Source organism: Leptonotus elevatus, chromosome 7, assembly GCF_054856555.1.
Source record: "Leptonotus elevatus isolate MCC_2025b chromosome 7, RoL_Lele_1.0, whole genome shotgun sequence".
Classification (NCBI taxonomy): domain Eukaryota; kingdom Metazoa; phylum Chordata; class Actinopteri; order Syngnathiformes; family Syngnathidae; genus Leptonotus; species Leptonotus elevatus.
This window is the reverse complement of record NC_141245.1, coordinates 6,706,886-6,715,986: the sequence shown is the minus strand read 5'-3', so window position 1 is coordinate 6,715,986 and position 9,101 is coordinate 6,706,886.

Sequence of the window (9,101 nt, the reverse complement as noted above, 5' to 3'; positions counted from 1 at the left end):
CAAATACACAATCTGAATCTATTCATTTTAGGAAACCCCGACTCCAGAATTATCAGGCGGGTGTGTGCATATCTGTTTTCCTACCTTGTTAAGTCATGTACCTCACCCCCCTCCGAATTTCTAACCGATATGTAATGTAGAGAAAGTAAAGTGATGAATAATTAAATAATGTTGGTTTTAAGGCAATGCCCCTCTCATAGTTAAATTGAGAGGGGAGGGGTAGCATTGGTAAGTCATTAAGTAATTATTGTGTGAAATCATTGACATGATCAGTGTCTTCCCATTGATGAATACATTTAATTACTGTTAATAACAAAATTACATAAGTATGTATTAAAGTGGTTATTCCCCCATTCTACAGTTCTGGTAGCAGTCCAGGCTTTTATGTGAAGTCCACCCGAGGAGAGGGAGAGAGGGAGAGAGGGAGAGAGGGAGAGAGAGAGGGAGAAGGGGAGAAAGAGGGAGAGAGGGAGAGGGAGAGGGAGAGGGAGAGGGAGAGAGGGAGAGAGGTAGAGGTGAAATCCTGTCTTAAAAATTAGAAACAAAGTCATGTGCTTTATTCCAGTTTCATCTTTCCCTGTGAGTTCCTCTCACTTGGTTTATTTGTTGAGCCATCTGCGTCAACATGCTGCCTCTATGTTCTGCAACACAACTTTTGATCCCCTTGTTCCAACCGTGCTGGATTCAAAACTATCAGAATAATTTGGGTTCAGTTATGACAAGCGTCCAATCCATGCGAGATTGTGTGTGCATGTGTGTATTCATGGATTTGAATACATAACTAAGTAATAGTTACACTGATGAAAGAACGAGGCATGGATCGCAAGGACGGACGGGCGAGGAGAGTGGGACTGACTGAGCAACCTACTTTTGAGGTGGGCGTGACGATAGCTTGCGGCAAGGCAGTATTTAATTGACAATCTATCCTTCCTCGCCAACAAGTTAACATTTTCTCTCTATCATCATTTTTTTGACGGAGGAAAGAAAATGGAAGTTTGCCCCTCTGTGGTTTGGAAGGAAATGGCAGAGTAAAGAGCAGAGCAGCATATTACATTTGAGAATGCGACAATCACAAATTCCTTTCAAGACACACGTAGAGCATTTTAACTCACCTGCACCTGGTTGGAAAAAGTTGAAATATAATGATGAAAATAATCACTTGAGTTTTGGAAATAAAATTAGGAAATGTGTTATCAATCATTTTCTTAATGTTTTTCCAGTATGACATCACTTCCTTGATCAAAAGTTGTTACTTTTCAATTCAAACTGTTGACCTCACAATTTTTTGAGTATTGGTGTCTTTTCAAGAAGAGTGAACATTTTAAAAGTATAAAATAATTAACTCCAAATGCCAAGTCCCAGACGACAAGTTATCCCAACAGTCGTCCTCCAGTTATTCATGAAACTAAATACAGAATGACTTCACTTCCTCTTTTTCCTATTCCAAGCTTTCTCTATCACATCCAGGCAGGTGCAACTCCTGAAATGTCAGCATTTTTACGCTTTCTTCAGTCTAACTCATCAAGCTAAAAAACATTCCATTTGACCTTTCCATGCATTACTGTTTGTACGATTCTGTTCTACAGTGGCTATAAAATGTCTTCTCACCCCAGTTCAGATGCCAGGCTTTTGTGATATATAAAAATAAAGGTACGAAGATAAATCATTTCCAAACTTACCCACCAATAACGTGACCTATAATAACCTGTACAACTCAATCAAATGCATTTTTCAAACATTTTCAGAGGGGCCGTAAAAAAACAACAAATTGTTGTTGTACGAATGTGCATACCCTTTTGTAACTGGGATGTGGGTGTGTTCAAATAAACAATCACATTCAACTCATGTTAAATGGGAGTCAGCACACACCTGCCATCATTTAAAGTGCTTCCGATGAAGTTCAAATTTAAACTTGAGCTGTTCTAGTAGGCTTTTCGTGAAATTTGTTTGGCTTTCTCGTAGAGGCTTGAAAGTTATGTGCTAACACTGATTGGTATTTTCAAATGTTCCAAATTCCCTCCACATTGTCTAAAAGGCCCCAGTTTGGATTTGAAGAAAAACATCCTTAATGCATGATTCTGCAGCTGCCATGCTAGACCACCAATGTTGTATACGTTTATTTTTATTGATGTATTTAATTATTATTTATTTTTCAAAAATATTTTTTTAATACTTTTTTTTCTAAATCACACACACATCCACTCGCATACCCACAAAGTTGCATACGTTTATTATAGTCAACAAGTACAACCTTGGCTTCAGTGCAGCACAACACATTTTCCCCACACATATTTGTGAGATTTGCCATGATCCAACACTGCCACCACTTTGTTTGATTGTAGCAAGGCACACTTGTCTTTGTGTGCTTCATCTGATTGTCACCACACACTTGACACCTTGCGAACCACATCATTTATCTCGGTCTCATCAGACCACTGGACAAGGTTGCGTAAATCCATGTCCTTCGTCTTCTTGCCATCAGTTTTTTGGGAAGTTTATTGTGCATGAGCTTTATAAAGTCTTCCTTCATGGCGTGTATTTTTTAACTTGCAGTAACTAGCACAGTATAACATAGTGTGAGCGCGATATCACAAAATTTAATGGACCTGCTCCACATTCACATCTGGGACCTTGTAACATTAATAAGTGAGATGGCTACAGGGAGGGAAACTGGCTAATTGGGCCAATTTTTGACATTTTCACTTAGGGTTGTACTCACTTAGGTTCCCAGTGGTTTAGCCATTAATGGCTGAGTCTTGAGTGATTTTGAGGGGACATTCAATTTACACTGTAATGCAAGCAGTTAGCAGACTACTTTATCTTGTAGAGAAGTGTCATTTTTTCAATGTTAATAAATGTAAACTATATTTAGCAAGGCCTTGAGCCTTAGATTTACATTACATTTGTTGTACAGTATGACACCTCATGGAGTGCTGCATCCATGAGTGAAAATACAAATGAGACTTTTACAAGCTTTATGGGTGCATGCTGGCATATCCTGATTTTAGTGCAGGTGCAAGACTCGCCATAGCGAGTGTGTGTCCTTGAAGAAAGATACTCCCGGTGGCAGAAAGCAGGTCTAAAGTTACACCTGGTGATCTAACGCAATTTTGGTGAAATTGGTTGGGGCACAGGTGAAGTCTCTCGGGCATGTGTGTGCATGTCATCCTAGTCCATTCATAAATATGATAATTGTGGAGCTCTAATCCTCTGAATCATTGTAGACATAATTTCATTGAATGCGTACACAGTAAATTCTGTACAGTAAATTTGGCTTTATTTTGAGTAAATTTGACTATTTAGAATGGGACCAAATAGACTCAGCTTTAGAGTAGGCTAATATTTACACTTGGAAGAGAGGAAAGCAAAGAATTGAAAAAAATAGATAAAAGTCACTCAAAGGTTGAGGAACAAACTCACGACCTTCAGCTTGGGAGGCTGCCACACTACCATCTGAGCTATGCCCCTCCTACTGTTTGCTTATCTCCAAGAGGAGACCAAAAACATTTTTGCTTTTGGAGTTAGGAAGATTCCAGCAGACACGAGCAATATATTAACTAACACTCAGCAGGAGCTGCGTGGCTCAGGGAGTAGATCGGCTGTCTCCCAAGCTGAAGGTCATGTTTGTTCTTCAACCCTTGAGTACCTTTTATTTATTTATGTTTTTAATTCTTTATTTTACTTTGTAAATATTACTTTAAAACTGAGTCTATTTGGTCCCACTCTAAATAGAGTCAAATTTACTTTACAGAATTTACTGTGTAGCTCTAGCAGTAGTAGTAGTAGTAGTAGTAGTAGTAGTAGTAGAAGTAGTAGAAGTAGTACGAGTACTAGTAGTAATAATAATACTTCACCATAGTATGAAAAATAGTACTCTAATAATCAAGTACTTCACCCTAAGATGAAACTTTGTAGGAGAAGGAGGAGCCTGCTGAATATGGCCAGCTAAAGCAAAAAAAACAAAACATTTTAAAAAAAAATTGGTCATTTTTGGGAACTTTTTATGTGATGCCACCTGTAGAAAATCTGGTAAAAACAAAAAAAATTCGCTGACACATTTTTATAAAAAATATCCACCAATAACCTTTGGCCAAAATTCTGAGGAGTTCTCCAAGTTACTATTTCAAAATTACAATGATGTTTCAAATGATGTAATTTACCTGATCTCTATAAGAATCAGCCAGGCTCGAAAGCACAAGAGAAACATGAAAGAGACATTGAGTTATAGAAAGTTTTTTCCATGACATCACACACACCGTCATGTTGGAGGTTGATGGAATGTGACTTGTAGTTTTGATTCTGTTTGTGTGCGTATTTTTGTAGTTACTGTCTTAACTTGTGCAGTTAGGATTCTGTTCCTATTAGTGATATTTCTCTATTTGTGTACCAATTTTTTTGTCCTTAGTAGCTTCTATCTCCTCTAGTGGCTCCATCCGTCAACTTCAGTTTGTGCTTATCAATGCTTTTTTTTCCCGTGTCAGCACTCGTTGTTCCTTTCTATTGGTACTTTGTGGTGGATGGTGATTTTCTTGTGTATTTTCTTTCTCCGGTATTTTCAAAATGACATTGAAAAGATTTACTAATTTAAGATCAGGAAAAATTATGACCATAAAATGTATAGAAAATACAAACTACGTAATGGTAATGGGATGAATAATACAAGGCATCCATCTAGCCATCCATTTTCAATACCACTTACGGTATCTTTGTTAGGGTTGTAGTTGTGCTCTAGTCTACAGGTCACAACCTGGACTGTTCACCAGACTATCACAGAAATAAAAGGCACAGCTTCAAATATGCCCCCATTCTCCAATCAAATTAAAACAAACTTTTTCAACACAAAATAAAATAGATATGTTTAGCAGAAAATTATATATCACTGCGATTAGGGTTTTGTATTTTTAACAGTCTGGCCCGACTTTTTTCTTTTTACTGCCATGGCTCACATCCAAATAGTGCCCCCTTGTGAGCAAAAAGTTGGAAGGTTGTCACTTACACATCATAGTCCAGTTTGTGGTTATATGCATCCCACAGTACAGAACATAGCAACAGCAGCATCACTGTAAATTGTAAAATGAATTTATTGCTAAAAATCTGCTCTGCCAAAGTTCTGTCTCAGTAAATTTCCAAACTTGGGCCAAGGTCCAACACAAATGTTTCATTTCTAAATGACGGTCACTTTGTGCTGTTCCAGCATTAAATGTCTCCGGAGTATTTTTTATTTTTGTTTGACCAGGCAGGATAAGTCCATTGTTGAAGCAATTTAGCTCTGTTGACAGCTTTATTATGGCTTTTCACTCATTTACATAAGTAATCAGCTCAGTGGTTCATAACTTGTTCAGATTTAAGATGCCAGCAACTAATTAGAAAAGGGAAGGCAATTAATAATGATATTTGAGGTGGAGTTCTCAACTTTTTGGGAGATGAACTTGTTTTTTTTTTCTTCGGCAAGCTTATAAAATATGAGCAGGTTAATTGCATTGGCCTAACTGCAGCTTACTGTGCTTCCAACACAGATATGTACCCAAATGAACAGGCAGCAATACAGAAAATAATGTATTTGTCCATATTCATAACACTTTGTGCTCATCATTACTTCCTGCTAGATGCTCAACCGTTCTGCAGGTCACTGTTAATTCATTTTCAACACACATGAACACACATCAGTGTGGCTCTACGCAACTCTGTGAGACACCTGCTGGTTAACAAATGGAAATTGTAATGAAGTGTGCACAGTGGAGGATGTACCGTTACCCTTCCTGGAGCGACAGAATGCCACTTTCGCCACACTGCTCCAAAATGGACCAGTGATTTCTTTAGAAATGGGAACAAATACACTCGTAAATTCCCCGGTATTAACCGCCGCTCTCCTCGCGTCCATGGATATCAAGCCAAGAAAATGAGTAAATAAAACCTCATTTGACCTCACTTCCTGCGGCTCAACTTCTTTTCCCTTTTTGTTTCGTTAGCTTTGTATCTTCTTGCTGCAGTTTATATGCAACCTTTAACAAGTGGACAATTTTTAAGGTTATCAATGCAAACTGTTAGACTATTACAACAACAGGCTAATGTCACATGAAGTCAATGTGAAAATAGCACAGTAACTGAATCATGTAAATTTACAGCTCAAAATCAGTTTTTGTCCAATCCATTGTTAAAAGTTGGGAGAAACAATAGCGGTTAGTTAATACACATCTTCGGAAACATTTTGAATCAATAAATGTACAGCATACTGTCGAGGGTGATGGCAAAAGGCCATTTTCACTGAACTGCACCTACTTGGTTTGACACAGCTGCACCTGCCCACACCCGCCTCAGTTGGAGGTGGTTTACTTCCCACTGGCTCAGTCCTTCCTGATAACTATATTCTTAAGTTATAAGCGTGAATATGAATAAAACACATAGAACAACAAAGAACAAAAAAAGGAACATTTCCATACGTTAACACAATCATATGTACTGTACTAAACATGGGTGCACTCCGCCTCTCGCACAAAGTCGCCTGGGAGAGGCTCCAGCACACCTGCGACCCTAATGAGGATAAGCGGGATAGCCTCTCTTTCATGTGCAGCGTCCTCACAATAACATCTTGACATTAGTGTCAGGAGTGAGAAATTTAAACGTCTTGGTGGGAGAAAAACTTCCTTCCGCATGATTAATCCCGGAAACAAATATCCTGCTCTGTAAATCATCATAAATTGTTTTCTTTTATTCTTATAGTTTCCCTTTCAGCATAAACAGTGATGTTACACACAGTTTTTTATGGTTATTATTTTTAAAACTATTTTATTTAGTTAATGTAAATGTTTTTGTACTTCACAAATGACATGCAATGGCCCAATGGCTAGTTCAGCGGAGCTTTGACCGGTTTGAATCCCACCTTCACCAGATTGCAGTTCAAATTTTATTTTTATTCATTTATCTTTCAAATTAAAACTTTGCAATTTTCACATCATTTATCTTTCAATTTCCTTCATAAGCATTCAGCTTAGCATTCAGCTATTAGCACTCATCTTTCAGCATTCCCAAGCAATTTCTGCAGAAATTGCACTTATTATTATTATTATTATTATTATTATTAGGATAAGCAGTTCCGATCATGGATTGATGTATTCTTCTTCTTGTTAGCCTCATTCTTTGTACCTCCATGACAAATCACACAGTTGCTCTCGCATTTTCAGTGTATTCAACAGTGAGTCTCCCTTGAAAGAAAATAAAAAGTTGTCCTCAGGTCACTTCATACTTTGAAAACTGCTGATCAAGATGCTTCCACTCAGACAGATTGTTCTTCTTTGTTATGATCTAGGCTTTCTCTTGTTGGTTAATCAAGGTTCAGCAATGTGGCCAAAAACTAGATTAGTCTACTATTTAAAGTAGATTTTCTCTACATTTTATCCTCCCTTGATCCACAAACATATGCCAGGATTATGATCCCAGGATTCATTGGGTTCAACGGAGTGATTGACTGATGATGCAACATTATTTACTTACATGGATGAGCCACCTCAAATAAAGACTAGATCCTTCCACCATCATTACAATATTTCACAGAAAAAAAATAAAAATAATGTAAGTCAGCACTAAAATAATTGTAATGTTGCATCCGCTTTTTGAAACATGAGTCTGATAGCAGAGGGAAAGAAGCTCTTCTTCTGGCTTGTGGTTGTGGCCTGAATGGACCATAGCCTCCTGCCTGAGGGAAGAGGGTCGAACAGTTTGTGTCCAGAGTGAGTAGTCAGCTATAATCCAATCTGCATGCCCCGGGACCTGGAGACATACAGGTCCCGAATGGTTGGGATCTAACAACCGATCACCTTCTCAGCAGTGCACTGCAGTTTGACAGTGGCACCAGCGTACCACACTCTCATGGAGGAGGTGATGATGGACTCGATAATGGCCATGTAGAACTGCACCTTGATCTTGGTTGGCAGCTTGAGTTTAACTGGTGGTTTGATGATGGTGCCCAGGAGTTGGAAGATATTCACAATGGAGATAAACGAATCTGTGAGGGTGAGAAGGCACTGTGGGGTTGTGCCCACGGTCATTAACTTGGTTTTCTGGATATTAAACTCCAGGTTGTTGCGGTTGCATCAGGTCACCAACCCTTGATAAGTTTTACGGACGGAGAGGTGCGTCTGGAGGTGCAGCAGTTACTAAATAGGATGAAGAGCCAGGGGCCAAGTACAAAGCCCTGAGGGACTCCGGTGATGATGGTGCTTGTGTCTATGACAGCATCCCCAGCCGCACATGTTGCTTCCTGTCCATCGGGAAGTCTGTGGTCCACCTGCAGAGAGAGTCGGCAACGTTGAGCTGGGAAAGCTTGTCCTTTAGTAGAAGTGGGAGGATGTGGTTGAAGGCAGAGCTGAAGTCCACAAACATGATCCTGGTGTAGTTTCCCGGGGAGTCTTGATGTTGCACATTGTCTGACACATTGTATACCATATTCACCGCTAAATGTTGTCCCAACCGACTGTGTTTGTGTTTGACATGATTGTTTGACCAGGCAATACTGATTGATAATCTCACAGAACCCTTCAATGGGACTATAAGGCCCTTACACCGGCAGTCCCAAATCCAAATTCTGTCTTATCGCTGGTGTCAGGTGGGAATCCCTGTCCCTCCAAAACAATCACCTTTCATGAAACAACAGGGGGGGAAAAAAGGTTTGTGGAGTCATTGACAGTGCAATCCATTTTTAAAGCAGCTCTCTGTAACAATTTGGCTAAAAATATCTTTACATTAGCCTTTTTAACTGACCAACATCTTCTAATTAGTAGATTAACACCTTAGCTGTTCTTAATGGGTACTCTTGCAAGCCTCTGGCCAATAGTTTTCAGACTAGATTTGGGTTCGAATTTCCCGCCCTCTGTCTGCAGATGTAACGCCATGTGCGCATTGAATATATGAAGAAGGGTGTGCGCAGTTAAATTTTTCATCAACAGGTGGCAGTAGCGATTCAAAATAGGATTTTCTGCATTCAGTAGCTTTAGCACTTTAGCTTGGTAAATAAATAATTAGTAAAAACAACAGACCAACAGAACATGGGGTCTGACAAATAGTATTGATTTGTGGGCAAAAAATAAAATTGACCAAATTTGGAC